This window comes from Ixodes scapularis, unplaced genomic scaffold, assembly GCF_016920785.2.
Source record: "Ixodes scapularis isolate PalLabHiFi unplaced genomic scaffold, ASM1692078v2 ptg001164l_1__unscaffolded, whole genome shotgun sequence".
Classification (NCBI taxonomy): domain Eukaryota; kingdom Metazoa; phylum Arthropoda; class Arachnida; order Ixodida; family Ixodidae; genus Ixodes; species Ixodes scapularis.
This window is the reverse complement of record NW_024610111.1, coordinates 519,909-529,478: the sequence shown is the minus strand read 5'-3', so window position 1 is coordinate 529,478 and position 9,570 is coordinate 519,909. Positions and strand designations below refer to the sequence as shown.

General features: G+C 48.3%; 1 long non-coding RNA gene across 1 annotated transcript; it reads right to left on the bottom strand.

Annotated features, from left to right (window-relative positions):
- Positions 1 to 1,107: 1,107 nt before the first annotated feature.
- On the bottom strand, positions 1,108 to 6,572 carry LOC120842497. Its single transcript, XR_005715940.3, has 3 exons — positions 6,522 to 6,572; positions 5,676 to 5,822; positions 1,108 to 1,141 (listed from the first exon to the last, which is right to left on the bottom strand). It is a non-coding gene; the product is annotated as an uncharacterized LOC120842497 (long non-coding RNA).
- Positions 6,573 to 9,570: the final 2,998 nt, after the last annotated feature.

The window sequence follows — 9,570 nt, the reverse complement described above, 5'->3', positions numbered from 1 at the left end:
CTGCCCGATGCTTTCCGGATATGCGGAAGCAAAACATTTCATCAACACAAGTGCTATCCGCCACCGCTTAGCCACGTGTTCTTTGCGAACATAACTGGGCTGCCTAACGATATTATAGAACGCCGTAAGTTAAATAATATATTTCAAAACAAAAGCGGTTCTTGCAATTGCGCAACATAAAAAGAATAGTGCAGGTAGAGCTGCATAGTATCTACGTTTCTGGATATTTGGTAGCAAAATAGCAGGTATTATAAACAGGAAAATTAACCAGAAAGTGTGATGGGTTTGGGAGGGAAACAAACGTGGACAAAAGGCAAGCAGTTCAGAGGAGACGACCCACCGAGCTAACGCTGTACAAAGAACAATCTGAACCTGAAATACTACTTTCTGTACAAACACAAGACACCCACGATATTACACGATAAATAGCCACCAAAATTAACGTACCAATTAGGCAGTGTTGTTCGTAAGTCGCGTAAATTGCTGAAGTCGCAGAACGTTCACGAAACAAAACGGCCATCTTGGAAAAATCAAAATAGTGATGGCGATAGCGATGGGTCTTCTGTAAAAACTCCGAGGACAAACGTAATCAGTTTTTTTCGTTTTCTTGTTTTAATTAATGTAAAAACACATATTCACCTTAGCGGAAACTGAAAATCATGGCAACAAAATAGCCTAAAGTTCGAACATTTAGTTGTGCCGAAATACACTTGGTAATGTCTATAACCCTTGTTTCAGTAATTAAATGCAAACAGAAGAAAACCCTTGCTGATAGCCTTTCCTTGCAAGTGTGAATGGTCAAAAGCCGATGCAATGATTCGCTGAAATACTTCGGGGGATAGCATGCTTATAGTGGCCAGAAATATTAAACGGGGTATATCTATCGTCTTTCCATCAAACTTTTCGGAGCTTAATCTTCTCAATAATTACCTTCTCGCATGTTTCACAGTAATTTGTGGCATGGATTCACCACACTATTTTTGTCAAGTGTGGCAAGAGGTATGCACCACCATCAGAAAAAAATATAACAACTTATTTAATTACGACAGGAAGCCACGAAAGGGGAAGATGGCAAGACCCGATCCACCAAAAAGGAGTGGGCCTAAGAGTGCAGTCTTGTTCCATGATTCAGGACGGTAACCTATGATGAATGCAGAGAACAAAGGAGTCCATCAGGTAAACAGGAACCAATATCTGACCCGAAGATGCAGGGCAATGCAGAGCAGGGGCAAATTTATAGGTCAGCCTGGGGGGGAAGGGAGACAATATCATGGGCAAAATGTTGCCCAAATCCGTTTTGTTAACCTAATATTTGTTATGTCACTAAACACCAGCGTTATTAAAACGCTCAGTTAGAAAACTCGCTCTTGGAACCTGGACCGCTGGCGTCCACCTAGACCAAACTAAATATGATAACAGCGCCACCCTTTTGCGACAAATTAAAACATGCAGGTTGTTTTATTTAGCTACTGCAAAATGGCCCTGCGAGATGGCGCCACGTAGAGTTCCTGTATAGGCTCTTTACAGGAGCCATAGTTGCATGACTGTTTTCTACGTACCACCGCACCACTGCTCGCCGAGATCCGATCATGTGAGGAGCAGACTCAAATGCAGTGCACGAAAGTACACGTTGCACGCACCCTGGCATACGTTCCCCTGCTTTCGAGTGCGCCGTGCTGCCATCCGCCGAATTCAGTCAGATGAGGAGCAGGCTCCATATGCCGTGCAGGAAAGACTGCGTACGGGAATGAACACTCAACTCTGGCTCCCGTAGGGAGCCTATGCAGGAACTTTAGCGCCAGTGGCTCTTCTGTGACTCGACGGAAGTTTCCTTAGTGGCTGCTGTGGGATAAATGGCGGCGTTGCAATAGACTTCTTCCAAAACCGACGCGCCCCATCGCGGCGAAATACCACGCAGTGCACTCTGAAAACTAGTTGGCCACTCAGTTTCCATTTCGACTGAGCAGCTTCATCTCATGCTATCACGCCGCGACCGAATACGCTGCTTGTGTTTTCGATTATCTGACTTTTTTTTACGAATGTACAATACACTCATTCTCGACCGATACAAAACGAAGACCGGGGCACTCTCCTTGGTTCCAGAAGCACCGGATATTATGCGTGCATATGCAAACGTAGTAAGACGTGACTTAGTCACCTCACCCCACGAGTGCATCTTCGAGCTCAGTGTCAGTAATCCCGTCCAGTACCAGTGAACTACAACTGAAATTTGGTCACCTTGAGCCCAACACATATTTTGTTTGCCAAACGTACGCCTCTTGTTACTTCATTGGGCGAAAAGCAAGCCGCATCCTCACAGGAGTATCAAAGTTGAGCCCAGTGTTGACGCATTAACTTTTAAGGAAACACAATAAATTCAACCTCAGTACTGCACAAATGTTACTATGATGTCTTCCTCACGTGATCACATATCTCACACTCAAATTTTATGCTGATAGAAGAATAAGTTTTCGCAAACGCTAAAATCGGCTAGCTACGACGGAGGCCCTAACAAGCGTCCCCTACTCCTCACTAAGCCGTCTTGGACGAGCTTTTACTGACGCCCAAGATCTGTGCCTGAACAGTGTGTCTGTAATGATCTCGGCATACTCAGTCAAGAAGAAAGCAAACACATAACAAATATTATGGCCATTAGCAACCGTCAAATGCGCTTGAATAATTTCGTTCGTTCGGTGCACCACAGGGTTCATGCCCGTCCGGTGCACTTCTGGCGAACGGTGCGACATTGTTCACACAAGTGCTTGACTTATGCTTTCCTTTCTGTATGTGTAAATGTACCTATATTATTGCAGGATAGCTTTATGCGCATACGCAATGTTGAATATTAGTGGAAGGCAAGCGGGTGGGGACTTCACTTCGTGCAGTGCTGCAAGGCAGTACAGATAAGAGATGAGAAGTGTGTTAGAATGGAGCTTTTCAATGGCGCGTCCGAGTTTTACTTTGCATATTCAGGTGATTAAGAAAAACAGTAATGTCAAAAAGTTATATTTCGTCGATGGACGCACGAAAAGCAAAAACAAACAAACAACTTCCTGGTCAACAACATTAATGTAAAGGCACGAGCTCGATGTATGCATACTTATTGGTTGCTACAGCTTGTTGATTCATACACAAGCAAGATCCCCGAGCTTCGCAGCGTCGAGATTCCCAGCACTGGCTCGTCCAGATACCTCGAAACGCTAACAAAAAGGCGCAAGTACAAAAATACAACAAGCATTTATACGTCTCAGGCTTGTGCTAAAGCTTCGAGGTCTGGCCACTTAGGTTAGTTTAAAGACCACAAATGGCGTTCTCGGGACCAGAAAACATGAAATAACGGCCGTTTATAGTCCACACTCCGTGTATATTCTCTTGTCGACGTGTCAATCGAAACCGAAACCATGCCACTCTCCTCCCTGGCTAACTAGTTCCCAGAGTGCAATGCGCACTGTGTTGCATGCAGGAATTTATGGAAGTAGTCTATTGCGTTTAGTTCGGTTCTCGAGTATGGATGGAAGCCACTAATCATTTCTTCCTAACAAATGCTGGCGTATGTAGATTTTTCACTGAAAAAAGTTTACCTTGGGGGCCCTAGTCCCCCCACCCTTAAAATCTGCCCATGATGCATGTGCCAAGAAAATGAGGGAGAAGAGTGGAAGAGAGCACGCGGGGACGTCAGGACACCCGAGCTCTGGTTAGAAGGATTGGTGGGTACACCTAAAGCCAGGTGCCTTTGTCTCCACTGCACTCGTCGAGGACGTCTGAATGCAAGAGCCAAACACTGGACACCGGCATTCTGCAGTCGAACGTGTTCGACGAGTGCAGCAGAAACAAAGGCTGCCTTTATCTCCACTGCACTCGTCAAACGCATTCGAATGCATATGCGAAACGCTGGACACCGACGTTCTGCATGTGCAGTACAGAAAAAGGCAGTTAGCATTAGGTCTACCCACTAATCGTTCCAATCGGAGCTCTGCGTTTTGACATCCCTGCACTCTCATCTCCTACTCTCTCTCAATTTCTTGGCACATAGAGTTCTGGAAGTTTAACAACAGTGGCCAGTGAAAAATCCAACAGAGATGACATCCACACACAAAAAAAAAAAAGCAGCTTTCTTTAGGATTTTTTAAAGGTGTTCTAAATTGCACAGCACTCGTAGGATCTCTTCACACTTGACCCGTCGCCCGTAGCACACTCCAGGACTAATCGCCAGACGGTCATCAATTCACAAGACCGTCCCACACGATCTCGCAGGTCCCCCGAAAATGGGAGACGTGCGGAGGAGTGCGAGAGTAGGCCAGCAGGGTGGCATACTCTCCCTGACAAGATTCGGAACGAGCAGGCTTAAAGCCAGACGACTCCAGAAGGAATGTCTGCACGTCCGCAGCTTACGTCCCCTTGGGGGAGGGAAACCAGTGGCTCCCACAACAGCCATTCGCTTTTCCTTTAACAACCTTATCAAGACTTCTTCAATACAGCCGTCAAATAAAGCAATTGTGCTCAGCGGCTGAAGAGCTGCGCTTGTTTTGACATTCAGTAGGTGCACCGAGAACTCCAACTCGAACTACTCCGTTCGGAGCTGAGGGAGCCGGAACTGAACGCACCATCACCACTACTGCAAGGGAGGTCACGGGGAAATATTGTGTCCCTGAACTGCTCCTGCCGCTTCAAACACCTTAGAGTTGTCGGAGCTGCTCGTACCCTAACCCAGCAATGCGTGTTGCTGTGGAGAGGGGAATAACACATCAGCTGCCCAAAAACTATATGAGTAACTTATCCCATGAGTAGCGGGCCTTATAGCAAGCTCGTTTCAAACGCACTGGCATTATGCGAGTCATCTCCCAGAGTGCCGCACGAAGAACCGGTCTCAAACTAACTTACCGAGTGCAGCCTGATGCTGTCACCATCTGCATTGTAGTAAGAGTGCACACCTCAAACTGAAATTAGCGCTCCGCTGTTCGGCATGACGGGCAGGAATGCGATTGTGAGTCGCTGCAACGTGTAGTTTATAACTTTCATGACTTCAAACAGCTCGGCTGTAAGAGATAACTACAGATGGCATTAGTTCCTGTAACCAGCTCAGTACAAAACTGCTGTAACTTTTTGTTGAACGATACACTGGAAAAAAACTGTTTGCGCAAAAGCTTGATTAGAGCAAACGCAAGAAATTTGAAGGCTAGGCACGCCTTGCGGAACAAAAGGATGCCCACACGACGCTTTCTCTGAAGCGTCGTGTGGTTAATTTTAGGGTTAGAATATTGTTTGCCAGTTTCATGCTGTTTTGGATGGGTGTGAACTTGGTGGCGGGCCCAGGATAGGGACTACAAATGTTGAGATAGGCAGGCCTTTGGGCTCTTAAGGACACCGAAAGAGGCAACAAAGACCTAAAATAGGCACTCTAAAAATCAAACTTTTATCTGTTTACTTTGCTCACCTTCTGTGATGCGACATGCCATCACATTCTACTCCGTTTCACCTTGTGTTGTACCGCAGCCGACGATACGAGCCACCGGAGCCAATCCAACTCTTTGTCGCTGCCAGATGACACTGTGCTCAACGTGCCGTTGCGCCCAACGGACAGGCCACGTGACACACCTTCGGCACTGGATTGGCTCCGATGGCTCGCACCATTCAGAGTAAAGTGCGGTATTGCATTTTGTGCGCTAGTAATTCACCACTGCCGAGCTGCTACGCCAGAAGCACTCAGCAGACTCCACCAACCCTGCCGCACCTACGCTCGGTTCACCCCTACGCTGACAGGGCGGAAGGAGCCATGTGGTTGGTGGGCCAAGCTTTTATTGCCTCATGTCCGATCTGCACATCTGTATGAGAAAGGGGCATGATAAGTGATGCAAGACTGACAATCGGCTGGCTCACCGAGCATGTAGCCTCCAGTGCCCTGTCAGTTAAGGGGTGAATGAAGTCTAAAGTTGGTATATAACAGCCGTCTACTGTCCCACTCTCAGGCACGCCACCCCTGACCAGTCCAGTCGTTGATCTTTAAGCAAAGTTAAGCAATGACTGCCTCGTGCCACCACACATGAAGGTGTCCACGGAACAAAGCCGCATTTTTGTCTACTCGAACCTTTGAGAAAATTGGTCCTGCCATAACCCACACCTCGTCAAGGTAGAAAACTTCCGGGCCCTTTATTTCCTGTGTTGTACAATACCCCAAGAGGTACCTCTGTTGAAACGGGACTATCTTGACCCCCTCGGTCAGAAGCGAGGCCCCTTGCGGCCATTCGGCGGCGTCTATGTTGCTCCTTTCGACAAAATGTCTGTGGCGATAGCTGGAGCTAGTGAAAAAGCGGACACCATATCTCTTCCCAAAGCACCCTGTTCTTCCTCAAGAGCGGCTAGTTCATCCAGGAACAGTGCAATGTGCTTGGGGGTCTGTGATCGCAGACCATTGGGTCATAGCCCCACCAACGGCGGCAGCGACGGTGCCCCCCCCCCCCCCCCTGACGTCACTCAGGTGACAAGCATTTCACTCGCATGACGTGACTCCAAGCCATACTCACTATGGCTGGCGACAACCCATAAAAGGCATGCGCTGGCCCTTTGACCCATGCAGAGTGCAGTGCAGGAAGTGGAACGACATCGGTGACCCAGTCGCTGCAGTTACCCAGAACTGTTTTACTGCTGTCTCGGCGAAGGTGCAGGCTTGCTGTTTGATGCACATAGGTAGAAGCCATCAGCCGCAAGCATCGGACACCTGGGGTGGAAAATTTGGCACCCAACAAAACAATAACCATGAGAAGAGTGGTCTAGCCGGTGAATTGCAGAAACATAAAAAGCAGGCACCTAAAGAAGTATTTCTGTTACCTTGTCTTGCAAAAACACAAAAAGCATGCACATATAGAAGTATTTCTGTTACCTCGCCTCATGCTCAAGCTTTATTTTGGATAGTATACATCAATAATGCCTGTCTCGCAGTGGCTTTGTGAACAAAATGTAGTAGAAAATACAACCAGTTGAATACCAAAGGAGAAGTAGAATAGAGAGGCACCTATTTGTTGTCACTTTAACATGCACATTATGGAAGAGCACAACTCTTCGCGATTAACCTGTAGCAGAATCGCGTAGCAGTTCTGCTGCAGGTGTGAATGTACCAGGCAGAGTACAGTATTTGTGCAGAAAACACCATCGCAGGTCTACCAGGATGAACAGTAACATTATTACCCGCCACAAATTCGACGCGCCGGGAGGGCCATTCGCGAAGCCTGATCTGTTTGTAAATCCCGTCTTTCGACAGAACGCTTTTATGACTGCACGAGCTCGTCAAAAGCCGACATTCCCAACGCGCTTGGTCCTTCTTGAAGTGCGATTACTGAATGCAAATGGGGCGCAGGAGGCGTCACATGCCACTTCCGTTGATTATCTCTATTATCTTCTTTGTCCCCGACGCTACGTGAGGTAGCCAAGCGCTATCAAATTCCACCACAGCGGTGCCGAATCGACGATCGAACGCCGCCACCAGTAGGTAAATTCCACTCACCTTTTACGTTCCGAACAAGCGTCCCACGGGCATCGATGTGGCGAGACGGGGCCCGCTAGCTTGCATGAATGCGCTGTGGACACTGTGGACTTCACTTCACTGCCGACGCTCGTTCCCAAGCATTGAATATCACGACCAACTCCACTTAGCAATACCGCGGCACATATTCAACACGACAACGTATAAAACAAGAAAGACCGTTGGAACCGATGCAACCGCTCCGAAAAGCGCCCAACAAACACTTGGAGGAACCCACAGTGCCATGGAGGAACCCTCTGGGAGGAACCAAAAGTAACAACAAAACAAAAATATACGTACGCGCGCAAAAAAATAAAATTAAAAAATAAACAAAACAAAAACTTACGTCACTTCCGATTTATGTTGTTTTGCTTGTTTTTGCTTTTTTCTCTCAGCCAATAGGCGTTGCAACCTTACTGCGGCGAAACGCTCGTATGTGGACTCCTCGCGTTGGGACGCCGGACGGCGGTGCCGCCCGGCGGCGCCGCCCGGTGGCGCCGCCCGGTGGCGCCGTTCACGCTAGTGTGGTCGGGCCTTAACACACACCCCCGCCTGCGTTCACGACGCTTCGCGGCGACAGTATGCGGCTGCTAATTACAAAACTATTGACCCATTTGGCCCTGTCGTACACGCCGCTTCGCGGCGTGTAGCCGGCAAACAAGCCCCGCTGTACCCGATGCACCTCCGGAAACGAAGTACCATACTATTTCGTTCAGCGAAATTTCGGCCACAGCGTTCGTTTTTTTTCTGTGTTAATGGTAAAAAAAATAAATGTACATATCGCCAAATGCGTCGGCAAAATAAAATGTTCGAGAAAACAAAAACAAAAAGTAAGCCCGCACTGGGGATCGAACCCGGGATCACGTGCTTATGTGACACATCTTACCAATACGCCACACTCCCCTTCGTAAAAGTCGTTTTGAGAACTCGTTTTATACGAGACTTTCGGACGGCACTTGAACGCGCGAGTGGAGTACCGTCGGACGGCATTTGAACGCTCTGCAAGAGTGCCGTCGGACAGTTTTCTAGACACTATGTTTTGTGAAACCACACCCGTTCACTCGTTCTGTCTAGTGGGTTTTATCAGAACGGAAGGGATATAGCTAGCGCAGCCGTGAGCGGCAGACTGGGCGAACTGCGATGAACAGGCGAGCTCTAGGAATCGAACGTATGTGGCATCGCGTGTCGGAGGGGCCAGGATGGGGCTGCTGGATTTCGGTCGTTGATCGCGGCGGTGACTGGACCCCGTCTCACCTCCTCTTCACCTCAGTGAGTGACCTACACAGTGACCGCAATAACAATAAAAGCGAACTGTTTCAATCCAGGTTTTATCTGAGTGCCGTCCGATGGCACCAAAGTAACACTGAACTGCACTCTGAGCGCGCATCCGAGCGCCGTCCGAAAACTCGATGGGCTGTAGAGGGGACCTGGGTCATCGTGCCCCGGGAAGCGGAGCCTTCCATATACGTAGTCTAAAGAAATAGGTTTCACTCAAAGTTTTTGACCATATCCAAGCACTTAGCAAGTCATCAGGGAAGTGTCGCAATCGGCAATTTAGAAGATCTGACTATGAGCCGCTTGCCGCTGATTTGTTCGTCATAAAGTGCGTCCAAACAAATCCACAAATCGTTTGAGCAACCTCAAAATTCTTCAGGCACTCTCTGCGTTTGATATCACCACACATCGCAACACCAGCTTTGCGCGGGCACTTCCAAGATGAATTGCCGTTGAAATTAGGAGGGAAGTGATTTCAACACGTTATACTATCTGCAAAAAACAGTTCCTTAACCGAAGCAAGGTACCGAAGCAAGGAAGCAGACGACGGATGTCACCGGTCAGCCGCAGTCTCCATTTGGGAATTGGGATGAATAGCGGCGCAGAGCCCAGCAGTGCCAGCCAGTCCTTCCCTTCGAACAAGCGTCAACCACAAGGGATGACGGGTAGTCATGATGGGCGAGGAAGTAGACGGCAAAGGGGCTGGCGATAATAGAGGTTGGGTTGCGGGGGCTACGGAGCTAACATCATGACCCCCTGCTACAATTCTATCATACTTG